This window comes from Lepisosteus oculatus, chromosome 1 (assembly GCF_040954835.1).
Source record: "Lepisosteus oculatus isolate fLepOcu1 chromosome 1, fLepOcu1.hap2, whole genome shotgun sequence".
Classification (NCBI taxonomy): Eukaryota; Metazoa; Chordata; class Actinopteri; order Semionotiformes; family Lepisosteidae; genus Lepisosteus; species Lepisosteus oculatus.
Window position 1 is genome coordinate 45392349 of NC_090696.1, and position 12512 is coordinate 45404860.

The following is a 12512-nucleotide window of genomic DNA, read 5'->3' on the forward strand; positions in this document are numbered from 1 at the left end:
ATACTTTAAAAAATAGCTCACCTTTAAGGGCTTGAATTGTTTGTCTCCTGACTACATCGGTGAGCTGTCAATTCCCTAGATACCTAAATCGTTTTTGCACAATTTGCACTCTGGTCTTCATTCAGTTTCCAAAACAAGGCTCTGAACACTGGGTGACCAGTGTTTGTTTTGTTTTTCTTTCTTGCATCACTTTCATCCTCTTCCTTCAATGACTGAGCTACCTAAAAGCAAATTATGGATGAATGGACTGAATGGACTGAAAATACCTCCCCTCATTCTCCTGAACTGCAAAGAATAACGATAATTTGCATTCCGTATTTTTATTTATTTGTGCGTAAAGAGGGCAGCTTGCATATCTCTACATTAAATGATGGTCAGCTTACCCACAGGAAATCAGGCTACTTACAGTATGTCAACAAATCAATGAAAAAAATGTTTGAGTGTGAATGGAGATACTTGCGATTTATATTTTGGCAAACAATGAGGAAGGTTAGGCAAATTCATGTGCTTCTCTTGCCTTCAACCTATTAATGTTTTAGCAAGACACTGATACACAGTTGGAGGTGCAGCATCAGTTGGAGGAAAGGCGCATTACTCATGGTAAATGCATGTAGTCTTGGAGGTCACAGGGGCATTCTGTTCCTAACATAGCCTTGACCAAATGAGTCCTAGTCATCTGAGCCCATCCAATCAGTAGGCCAAAGAAAAATCGATGTGTTTATTTATGGATATCTGTTTCTAATGCCAGTCAGTGTCCACAGCGCCATTACTGACTACTGTTCTTAAAAATCATGCAACACTCAAATCCAGAGGACAAAAAAAATTGTTGATCCAATGTAATTTAACAAGAACAATTTAAGGTATCAAGAGATCTAGCAAAATGTGGCTGGAGTCCTTGAAGATGAAGGCTGGGATCTTTGAGATGAGTGTTACACTTCAAAATGTTACAGACAGGGTCTGCAGTCTGTGTCAGATCTTGTAGTAGACCCTATGCAATGCAGTAAGAGCTGGAGGAAAAAGGCGGCGTGGTATGGGAAAACACACAGGGGTTTAATGGTGCACAAAATAACAGTGACAGTCCATGAGACAGTGAGCAGGGGAGACAAAGGGTGGCGTCCAAATCTGAGCAGGTCTGAAGGAGGGTCAGGGCACATTCCAAGAGTCCATTGACCATAGATCCATCCTGAGACCTGATGAGGTTAAAATCCCAAGGAATGAGGAAAACACGAACACAGGAAACAGGAACACAGGAAAACACGATGACCATCATGGACATCCTGGGATAACGGGGCAAGGTCCTCCAGACCCCAGGCTCAGAACACAGGAGGTGTTGGGGATGAGGTCTTTGCCCTCAGGAGACGGACGTGCTAGGTAGGCTAGGTAGGCCTCGTGACATCCGTACCCTAAAGTTGAGCCCTGAGCTGTGAAGGAGCTCAGAATAAATAGGGGGAGACACAACAAGGCACACCTGGAACATGTATAAATGATCACAGAGATCTTTTGACAGGAGTAAAATGGAGCACCATCTAGGGGAGGGATGTCAACCGTAACAGAACAATTCACACTAATATACAGATGGAAATGCAAAGGAACACGTAATAGGTTTATTCCATGCTGAAAAAAAGAAGAAAGAGAACACAATGTTTCGGCCATGGAGCCTTCTTCAGGTGTGTGAGAGACAGGGCAGTAGGCAAAGGTAATGTAGCAGGAGAACAAAGGTTGGGAGGGAGGAGGAGTGAGAGGCGGGAGCAGGGGACAGAAAGAGAGGCCAATCAAGAGGTGTGAAGTCAGAATGGGTGCAGAGAGGTGTGAGATGAAACTTCCAATGAATGGAGAAAATTTAAAAGAACAGTAGTTTGTTGTTAAGGGAAGTGAGAATGTGTGATCCTAGCTGCAGAATAATTTTAGTTTCGGTAGTCTTTCTCATGTATGAGTTCGGAAAACCATCTTTGAGAACACAGATGGAGAGATTAGAGTGGTAGTGGCCGTCAGAGGTGAAATGAGAAACAATTTGCTTGGAGAGATCTTTAATCTTCACAGCCCTGACGTGTTCTCTGAAGCGGTCTCCGAGTCTCCTTCCTGTTCCTCCAATGTAGATGGCTGGGCATTTACTGCAAGAGATACAGTAAATAAGGTTGCATGTGTAAGAATTTCATCACATCATCCACTAGAGGTCATCTGAAAGCAATGTATTAGTGATCTTAATACTATCATTACATGTTGAGTTGTTGTTACAGGTTGAGTCTAATCTATGTGAATTGTTTTAGGACACTAAAAGAATTAATGGATTGAGGTGAAAATAGCACCTATGGTCCTAATTATGATCCTCATTTCTTTTTGATGAAAATTGGATGTAAATGAACTGGAGTAAAAGAAGAATTTAAAATCTCATTTGAATTGTTAAATTGAATCCTAAATAGACCAGAGTCTCATGGAATGCAGATGTACTGTATGCTATGGCTTAAAGATATTAGTCCTATGAGGAGGGCACTGAGCTAAATTCCCCAGAAAGATACGTTTGTTTACAGCCAAATGTGGCAGTTTTTGTGTCTGTTTTCAGGAGACTTCTGAAAAAAATCCACCTATTGAAAAGACATGGCACATATGATGAGGGAGGTGGCAATAGTTTGTGGTCTTGGAACAACACACTCTTGTGGCCTTTTAGTAAAAAGTGTGAGTATTTTTTGGGGATAAAAAAATGGACTAAGAATTCCAGAACTCCATTCTGGTTAAAGACAGGAGACAAGAAACACCTTCCTAAAGTAAAAAAATATTGAACTTTTTGATGACAGATGTGTTTTTTTAGAAGGAAGCCTTAGAATAATGTCCCCATACCTAAGGAGAGCCTTTGAAACTAGACAGAGAAAGTCTATAAGATAAGAGTCTGGAATAAGAAATGGCTTCAGATGGCACCTTTGTGTTTTCACTGTGAATATTATGCATCTGACTGCTTTCATGAAGGAGAAAGATGAGGTCCAAGATGAGGGAACCAGTCTAGAGCTTTTACAAGGAAGTCTGAGGAAGAGAAAAGAAACTACAACAAGCAATTAATTGGAAGAAAGTCCATCAGGAGTACACCATATGGGCTAATTAGCTGGAGGAGAAGAGTGAAGCCTTGCAAGCTGAGAAGCAGCAGAGAAACAAGATGGCTATCTGTATGACTGTAAGAAACAACCACTATTACAGTGTACTGTACATGTCACAATTGTAGTCCCTCCCCCTTAAGGGCGTTCTGGCTTTTTCACATTTGAGTTGATTTTGCGCACCTGCTCCCGGTTCCCGCCTCCCTACTTAAGCTAGACGCTCACTCTGTTCCAGTACCAGCCGAGTCCAGGACCTGGAGCGCCTGGTCCCATGCCCCCTTTTTCCCCGCGACTCTCTGCTGGATCCCGCTCCGGTTTTTAACTCCGTTTGTCTTCTTCTTCGTCTGGACATTTGCCTTGTCAAGGATTTCCCTATGGACACTTTTTGGACTGTGTTGCCTTGGACTCACCCCCCAGAACACCAGTGCACCATGGACACGCCCCCTGTTTTCCTTCCAGCCCCCTTTGCATGCTTTTTCCCCCGTGTTTTCCTCACTGTTCCCCGGATTGTGTTGTTCGCATAGGGTCCTGAAAGAAAGCTTTCGTTACAGTACACACATTACAAAACAAATCTGGATGAAACATGTTAAGATTTTGCTACAAACTGAGAAAGAAGTGCTTTTAAAGACTCCTAAGTGGCCAGAATACGTAACACCAATGGAGCTGCAGAGTGAGGGGGCTGTTGATGTTGACTAATGCTAGAAGAAAGGGTGGCTGCAAGACCGGGAAATACAATGGGCCCATGACCCACCCTCCCTATTTTTGCTATCATTCTGTGGAAGAAGTGGCTGTTTCTAAAGTCGGGCGAGGGTCTCCCACCTGAAATGGCTTCTCTGAAATGAACCACATTCTGCAAAAAACTTTCTAAAAGGTCACTTGACTACCCAAGGCTTTATCTTGAAGGATTCTGCCCCGAACCAATTATTAATGTCCTACATGGTGTTTTGCCATATCCATTCAGCACCCATAATAATTGCTTAGGTTTGCCCATACATGTTGTGCAAGGAAGCTTTAACTTTAATGTTATTCAGTTGTTTTCTAAAATTTAAAAAGCCCATCAGGATTTTATTTTTTGGTATCATACAAAGGTTCCTTATACATGATGTGTAGTTGTGTAGTTGTGTTTTAATCTCTATATGCTCTAAATATAAGCTGTATTTCCAGTCTTGTCTAATGTGCAATCCCCAAGTTGGTATATTAATGTTATATTGAAGTTTTCAAATAGATGGCTGCTAAGGAACAGATAAAGGTTCATTCCATGCTGAAAGGCAAAGAAAAGAAAGGAGTTTCACAATTGTGAAATAGCTGTGGAGCCTTCTTGGGATGTGAGGGAGGAAGGGATAGTAGTAAAATAAATAAGGCATAGGAGAACAAAAGAGTGTGTAAGAAGGGGGTGGGGAGCAATGAGGAAATTGGCAGGTGATATTGAACATCTTAACTCAGGGAGAACAGAAGGAGAGGTGTAGAAAGCTGAAATCTGCAAATGAATAGAGAGGATTAAGGAGGACGTGAGGAGCTGTCATTGAGCAAAGGAGGAAAGTGTAATCCTGGTTTGATTCCTGATATTTTTCTGCAATAGGAGTTCCGAGACCCGACCGTGAGGATGCAGACAGAGAGATCAGAGAGATCATGGCCATTAGAGGTGGAATGGGGAACTGTTGATTTAAGGACATCTTTGATTTTCACAGCTCTGGAATGTTCCCTGTCTGTCAGTCTTCCTCCTGTCTCACCATTGTAAATGGCTGGGAAGTTTCTGCATGAGATGCAGAAAATGAGGATGCTGGAAATACATGGTGTCATCTGTCTGACATGAACTGTCCAGAGAGATGTTGAAGGTGTCAGGAAAAAGAGTGCTCTGAAGAATTGCAAAAAAAAGGAGAGAGTTTGTAGTACATGTGGGGTACAGGAGCTACTGTATGTGAATCAGTAATAGACTGATATAGACAAAAGGTCATAGACAAAAGGTGAGAATTCTGGATTGTTAAAGGAAAGATTTATCTCCCAAAACAGAAGAGTAGTGGAAGATATGTTAACCGTAAATATAAGGGGTGGGTTAAAGTTGTTAGATTGTGTACTGACCACTGTTCAAGCATAATATCTTTCTTGAAAATTCATTATATCTCCACTTCTGGTTATACATTTAAACTTCATTATATCACATCTTCTCTGTTTATTCAAAGTTCCTGTTATTACACCCTGTCCCCAGGTATGTCACAATATACTGCATAGTTCAAGATCCAATAAATTACTTCAGCATAACAGAGAAAAACTAAGCCTAGATCAAAGTCATCTTCACACTTAAGTGAACTTACAGAAAAGAATGATGCCAGAATTGTAGAAGTGTTTTTGGTACAGCAGGTTTCAAATTTAGTCATGGTTATTTTTATTTCCCTTTGTCCTTCCCAACATGTTTCTTCCTCATGGAAACTTTTCACTTCAGGTTTTCAGTTTCTAGTGAGAGCAGTTATGAATACTACAGTTCTGAATATTTTCTCACGTACATGGTTGCATGGGAGCCAGAGCCTATCCCAGCAAGTCACAGGAGCACAGCTGGATACTGTACATCCTGAATGAGGTGATAGTCCAACGCAGACACATTCACGCCATGACCAATTTTCCCAGCAGTCAGTTAACCTGCAAGGTTGGACTGTGGGAGGAAACCCAGGCAAACACAAGGAGAATATATAAACGCCATGCAGACAGGACTCAAGGTAGGGAATTGAACCTGGGGCCTCAGTACTGTGAGGCAGCAATGCTAAACACTGTGTCACCATTCTGACCCAGTTATGAATATTCTTTATATTAAATGGGGTGGTTTTATCCTATACTTTAACTGGAGGGGCATAAGTTCCCTCAAGCCTTGTCAAACAACTCTGTGTGTTTACGAAAGTTATTATTCAGTCAGCTGTCAAAGGGAATGCTTATCACCTAAAGTCATGCACTCTTTTACAGAGCATATTGAGTATATTACTGCTTTTTATCACTGGGAATTGTTTTATTTTAATGAAAATATCAAAATGGTCACAGAGGAGGGGGATATAATATTGCAGCTTCATGATGTGCAGGCAATTTCTGCATTATGCAAAAACTATGGCTATGCATAAATGTAGCTGACTCAAAAAAAAGAAAGACAGAATAACAGGATGTTTTTTAAACTTCAAACGTGTATATTTTCAATCCGGCTTTTGAGTTCCCGAGTAGTCGCATGATTCCAAATTATGCTTATACCGATTCCCTAAAATCATATTCCTGCGATTCAGCAAAAACATTACAATTTCAGCCAAAACCATACCTTAACTCTTAAGTTGATGTAAACCTACTGCTCTAATTTTAAACCCTAAACTTAGTTTTACAATACTAGGAGAATGCCAGTTACCATGGCCACAGAATGTTTTACAGCACAATAGAATCAATAAATTGGCACGGCTAGCTCTGTTGGGAGAGCATGAGACTCCTAATCTCAGGGTAGTGGGTTTGTGTCCCATGTCAGGGTGCTAGGTCCTCCATGTTGGAGGCTGGGCACAAGGCTAACAACCCCTAAAAAAATAGTGTTACGGAAACAGCAACATCAATATTAAATAAATTGTACCATATGACTAGTACATTGGCATTTGTATATTTAACTGATTCCATAGCTTAATTGATCTAATTAGGTTAATTAGGGGTTCAGTTTTGTGGCAAAAAATAACCCTTTGTAAGCCTTCCTTCTTATAAAAAAGCCTTTTAGCCAACAGAAATTTCTTCTATCTATGTCATTTTTTAAATTCCTTTCATCCAAGGTATATTTCCTTCCTCTCTCAACACACTGGTTACTGCTTAATCATCTTCTCAATCGTGCTGGAATAGATTGGACAAGAGGTCTATATTTATTCCCAGGATTGGCAGAATATAGTCTTTCTCCCAAACATTTCTAGAAGGTTCTAGAAACAGCAGTTTATCTTTGACTAACATTTCTAGAAAATTGAAAAATTGAAATTTTTGAAAATAAATATATATGTGACCTGCTGAATCAGCCATCCTTGTCCAGTTTGCTCCAGAAAATTCAAGCACAAGAGCGTTATTTGATTTTGTTTTTGAGTGTTTTCTTGTATGGCTGTCTACAGTATGTGCCATATATGTGTTAATGCATCAATTTCTATCACAGGACTCATCATATGTAATGGTTGCTGTTTATTTATTATGCGATGGCTTTTGGTCACTGTGGATTGGGTGCTCAGAGGAGTTGTTGCCATAGAGTATAGAGGGTGTGAGTGTCTTTAATCAGTCTGCTGTTAACATTATTATCCATGGTTCCCAAGGACATAGTAAATCCATTGTATTAACTGTCCGTCTTTTAGGCATTGTGGGTCTGCATTCTTGTTTGTGCTATAAAAATCAGGCCTTTCAATATGTGCTTGAGATAGTAGTCTGAATGAAGAGTTAGGCAGAAAATGCTTGATGGATGTTATGCCAACTGTCTCTACCTTATCAGCATTAAGAAAATTCCACCTCACCACAGTTGAATATAGGCTATGAATATAGGACTGAAAACACTAACAGTTCAGTGTTGCATTCAATGAGATCTTCAACACTGAAATGTTACGTCTGGGCAAGTCAGAGCTTGCAGCCGTGGCTCTCAGCCGTAACCAGATCCATTCTCAAGCAGAGTCAAACACCTCCCGGTGGCATGAGAACACGATTGCAGAGGCTATCTGTGCCAAATACTTCCACTTAACAGGTCAGCGCCAGATACTTAAGCCCTGTCCTGTTAGTCAGACGCCCTGTCATTGAGCTTCTTCCGCATGTGTAGAAACTCATTGCATGTACCAGACTGCCAGTTACTGATCTTGCAATTCGTCTGAACCCATCTTAAACCTCTATTCTGATTCTGAGCCAAACCTAATGATTGGTTGGATCCCTGTCTCCCTGCTGTTACACGGCCACAGATGGCATCGTTAGTAACCTAACTGTATTGCCTGATTGTGCTCTGCAGCTTTCTTGTTCTGTTTTCCTTCTGTCTATGTCTGCCTAGCTCTGCCTGTCTGCCAGGGGCATTCTCCTCCTCACCTGTCTGCTTACCTCCACCAGGACCTAGCGAGTGGATTCCTTAGCCTGTCTGTAGACAGGTATTCTCCAAGTCAGGATCACGTTGTAACACCGAACAATGTCATTAACAAAGAACATTCTTGCTTAGTACAGTACATTAATTAAATATCCACTCCTTTATGATTTTTAAAAACATTTCTATTATCTTCACTTCATTAGTTTTGTAAAGATTGAATATTAGTATTAATTTATTTTAATTGTTTAAATGAAAAAGAAAACAAAATCGACTGTAGCGATAGGGAAGAAAGGTATTTTCTGCGCTTTGCAGCCAAGTGAAGATTTGTGTTCACTGGAGACAACATTTACTGTACACTTTTTAGGGAAATGCTTTTTCTTATTTTATCCTGTTTTTAAAATGATCTGCTTATGTCACAGAGAAAAAAATGCATGCACCTTACAGAAGTGAAAACATTTTTCTATTTTTTTTAACATTTTCCTTAATACGGATAACATGTAAATGATCCATGATTATTGTAATGAAGCGTTCTTTCAGGACCCTACGCGGATAACACATCCTCCGGGGAGGATAGAGGATAGAGGAAAACGGGGAAAAGGGCATGCAGGGGACTGGAAAGAAAATAGGGGGGCGTGTCCATGATGGACTGGTGTTCTGGGGAGGTGTGGCCGAGGCAAACAGTTCAAAGGAGTGCGAGGCAAATCCATGAGTGGCAATAGTCCAAGACCGGGTGAACCATCCTGACAAAGATGAACAAAGTTAAAAGCCGGAGCAGGATCCGGCAGAGGGATGGGGAAATAAAAGGGGGGTCACGGGACCAGATGCTGCTTAATCCCGTACTCAGAAGGTCAGGACGCTGTGATTAAGCCTGTGCCGTCGAGTCACTCCTGGACTCGCGGATAGACGCGCTTCAGGGGGTCCATCTTCCAAAGCTGAGCCCAGATTGACAGGAACACCTGGCTTTTGTAGGACGGGGGCAGGAACCAGAGGCAGGTGCAGGGAATCAAAATAAAACTAGGAAGGGCTGGAGCGTCCTTAAGAGGATGGGTTTAAGAGCGTGACAATTCTAGGGAAATATAAGTTTTGACCTTAAGTATCAGATATCCCTTTAGCTGCTTTTCATGCATTTTGTCTTATACCGTTCAGTCAGTTTTGTGAAATATGTTCATGAAAAGACTAGTCATTGTGCACTCCATTGCCAGATGTAGTTCTCAAGCAAATTTATTCATGGATTGTCCCAAAATTACTGGAACTGAGGTACAGCCAAAAAACACAAAGGAAGAAACACGAGAAGGACAACACTCATTCTAAAGGTAAAACTATTTTTACTAACATTAAAAATATGACAAAATATCCGAAGCTTTACTATGGCATCTGCGCTTTGTCAGAGTCTCCCCCCCCTTATTTATTTAATAAAATAAGGTTTGGGTTTTAGTAGGATAAAGACTGATGGTGATGTGGTTATGGATAGGGCCAAAATAGGGATGTGGTTAGGAATACGTTTCGTAGAATCATATAAAATGACAGAATTCGGATGTTGGTGAAAGATGAGCCATTTATTTTGCATGCATACGGGAGAGCAGCTTGCAGAAGCTAGTCTCTCCGAAAGACGTTGCTCAGCGCTTTCTATACACAGTGACAAACAAGCTTCCCACCTTTGACACAGATTACCAAATTCCTAAAATGAATCCTCTGTTCTCATGCAAGCTCGGGTAGAGAAAAACAGCTCCTTATCAGGATTTTTGTTATTGCTTACATTCGCAGAACAGGACATTCGACTGCCCTTTTACTGCCTTTAAGAGCTGCATTTTCCACTGACCTATAGATGCCCCCCTGATATGCTTCCACATACCAGGGTTATAAACAGTTAGGAAGATAAAAGATAAGCAGTTTGTTAGCTTGTATAAAATTCATAACATTTGAATGTTGAATGTGGTGAAAGTTGACCCCCTACCCACTATATGCAATCAAGGGGTAGCACATCAGCAGATTACATGTGGGTGTTTGGGTGGTTTGTCACTGTCTGTGATGTGGAACCCCTCTGGGCTCCTATGATGCACCGGTGGACCCCTTTCAGAGAAGCCAGTTAAGTCCCAAAAAACAGTTAAATCACTCAATGGTATTTTTTGCCCTGTAATTTCTTTTCATATCCTGCAGAATAGCTCTTTGATCTTCAATGAACTCATCAGGAGGCCATGAAATGGTTAACTCCTCTTAGTTCTCTTCTTTACAAAAATATAAGCTTGGTTTTGAGTCACTGGAACCCCAACCCCACACAACTGGGCTCTTCCATTCACAGCCAGTCTTCCCTTCACTGGAAGATACACATTCTCTGTCTTTACCACTGGCAAATAGTTCCCAACTGCTTTACACTGTGTAAACAGCACTAATCTTCAACTGTAGAGAAGGTCTGGAGAATTGAAGTTACATGTAGTCCAGGAGTTCATATTAAAAAATGCTAAACTCACCCTGTATCCATTTTTCTTTACTAAATCTGATCCATGATAAAAACCTTTTTTAAACTCCTCAAACCAGTGTTAGGACTTCCAGCTGGTTGTTGATGTTAAAGCACAAACTTCTCAGATGCTTACTACTGTAAACACCCTCACTGAATTGAAGGAGCTTAGATACAAATCAAAGCTTATCCACCTGATTGCAGATAAACTGACTGCTGCTCCTGAAGATTCTTCAATAATCCAGAGTGCCAGTCGAGTGAGCCCCTTTCCTGCCTGTGAAATTCCATGATCAGTCAGTCAAGGTAGGTGAGCCCAACTTACTCTCCAGCAGGAGGAAGCCGAAACCAAGCCTCACCTTGCACCATCACATTAGAGTTAAAGTTAAACCTAGGATTAGGATTAAATATTGGTCTAAAACTGTGGTAATTTGTAATGTTAAAGTTATATTATGGGTATTACTTATTATTGGAAGTAGAAGTAGGTATGGTTGGGTTAAATTGAGGTTTTAATGAATGTACAAATTAGTTATATATACACGTATACTGTACCCACATGGATAATACAGGGACTGCCTGTACTGATCCTAGTCTTAACAGTAATGCCCTGTACCATTAACATCTGTGGTGATGAAATGCCTGGAGAAGCTGGTGTTGTCACACATCAACTCCTCCATCACAGAGTCCCTGGACCCCTTGCAGTTCGCCTACCAGAACAACAGATCAGTGAATGATGCTGTCTCCCTGGCTCTGCATACAGCCTTGGAACACCTGGACACTAAGAACTCGTATATGAAAATGCTGTTTGTGGACTACAGTTCAGCATTCAATTCCATCATACCTAGTCAACTGGTGACAAAGCTCAGGGGATTAGGTCTGTGCAACTCTGTCTGCAACTGGCTGCTGGACTTTCTTATCGAGAGACCACAGGTGGTGCGGATAGGCAATGAAACATCAACACCACTCACCCTGAGCACTGGAACCCCACAAGGCTGCTGTCTGAGTCCAAGGTTGTACTCCTTGTTCACTCACGACTGCACAGCAAGACACAGCAACAACCGCATCATTAAGTTTGCAGATGACACCACTATAATATGACTGATCAGTGATGATGACGAGTCCACTTACAGGGATGAAGTCGTACAGCTGCTTAGGTGGTGTCATAGCAATAACCTGTACTTGAACGTAAAGAAAACGAAAGAGCTAATAGTGGACTTTCGGAGACACAGGCCACACACTCACAGCCCACTCAGTATTGATGGATCGGATGTGGAAACAGTCACCAGCTTTAGGTTTTTGGGAATTCACATCTCTAAAGATCTAACCTGGACTGTGAACACTGACTCTATCTTGAAGAATGGTCAGCAGCGCCTTTATTTCTTGAGGTGCCTCAAGAGATGAGGGATGCCAATACATGTGTTGGTGAACTTCTACCACTGCACCATCGAGAGCATCCTCACCAACGGGATCACCGTGCGGTATGGCAACACCTCTTCGCGAGAAAGAAAGGAACTGCAGAGTATGGTCAATATGGCCCAGGAGATCATCGGCTGCGGTCTCACCGAGATTAAACAGCTCTATGAGGACCGCTGCCGTGGTAGAATTCTGACCATCACAGAGGACAGTCACCACCCCCGGCATGAGCTCTTCACACCACTGCCCTCAGGCAAGAGATATAAGAGCATACCATTTGCCAGATTAAACCTTTAATCGTATTCAGGAAACACAACACCCCACCACTGAATCAACAACACATCCATCCAGTTGGTTCTGTTGTTCCACACTCAGCCCTTCCCCCTGCAAAAAATAAAGGAACATTTCCTTTTGTACACATTTCTCACTCTGCATGCCCATGTACCTCAACCTTAATCGCTTGTACCTTAAGCACTTTGAGAAGCCACCTTTAAAGGCGCTATATAAAATAAAATTTATAATA

General features: G+C 41.5%; 1 long non-coding RNA gene across 1 annotated transcript; it reads left to right on the plus strand.

The window, feature by feature from the left end:
- The first annotated feature begins 5578 nt into the window (after positions 1 to 5578).
- On the plus strand, positions 5579 to 12482 carry LOC138241277 (uncharacterized). The gene is made up of 3 exons (XR_011190493.1): positions 5579 to 5794; positions 10784 to 10882; positions 11259 to 12482. It is a non-coding gene; the product is annotated as an uncharacterized lncRNA (long non-coding RNA).
- The last annotated feature ends 30 nt before the right edge of the window (positions 12483 to 12512 follow it).